Here is a 939-nt window from a genome sequence, read left to right as displayed (position 1 = left end):
AACCCTGAAGCTTCTTCAGGTTCCAAAATGCAAAATTAGGATTTCAGCCTTATGTTTCGATTTTTGCTTGCGAAGGAACCGTGCGTTTAATTCTGACGATCCGTCAAGTATATAAAAAAGTATTTGCGAGGAAACGTATACTCGAGAGCGTTTGATAACGTACGCCTTCTGTGTCTTACAGTGCCTGTATATTCATATTGTTATGTCTCTCGTTTGCGTATAAATTATACTACAAAACTTATTTTTTGTTATCCTCATGATTATACCATTTCTGCTTTCAAATACTTCACTAATTCAAGCGTCTGCATTCATGAAGGAGAGAATCAGTCAGTAATTATACATAGACGTCTCTACGTATGATTACGTATTTCTGTTTACGTCTCCCAGGTACGCTCTTCAACTGTAAGTACAACCCTGCGCAAAGGATGTGGATGAAATAGCTTTGATTGTTTGCATTTCGTCTCTGAAGCCATTTAATGATAGACCTATTTCCTTATGTCCCACCACAAAAATGGAAGAAGAAGAAGAAACTGATTGTTTATATTTCGTCTCTGAAGCCATTTAATGATAGTTAGACCTACTTCCTTGTGCCCTACCACAAGAAGAAGAAAAAGACGAAGAAGAAACTTTGATAGTTTATATTTAGTCTCTGAAGCCACTTAATGATAGATAGACCTACTACTTCCTTTTGACCTTCCACAAGGGTGGAAGAAGAAGAAGAAGAAGAAACTTTGATTATTTACATTTCGTCTCTGAAGCCATTTAATGATAGATAGACCTACTACTTCCTTATGCCCTACCACAAGAAGAAGAAGAAGAAGAAGAAACTTTGTTTACATTTCGTCTCTAAAACCATTTAATGATAGATAGACCTAATTCCTTATGCCGTACCACAAGAAGAAGAAGAAGAAGAAAAAGAAACTTTGATTGTTTACATTT

The sequence above is a fragment of the Macrobrachium nipponense genome, chromosome 27 (genome assembly GCF_015104395.2).
Source record: "Macrobrachium nipponense isolate FS-2020 chromosome 27, ASM1510439v2, whole genome shotgun sequence".
In the NCBI taxonomy this organism is placed as follows: domain Eukaryota; kingdom Metazoa; phylum Arthropoda; class Malacostraca; order Decapoda; family Palaemonidae; genus Macrobrachium; species Macrobrachium nipponense.
The sequence above is the reverse complement of the archived record's forward strand: the minus strand, read 5'-3'. Positions refer to the sequence as shown.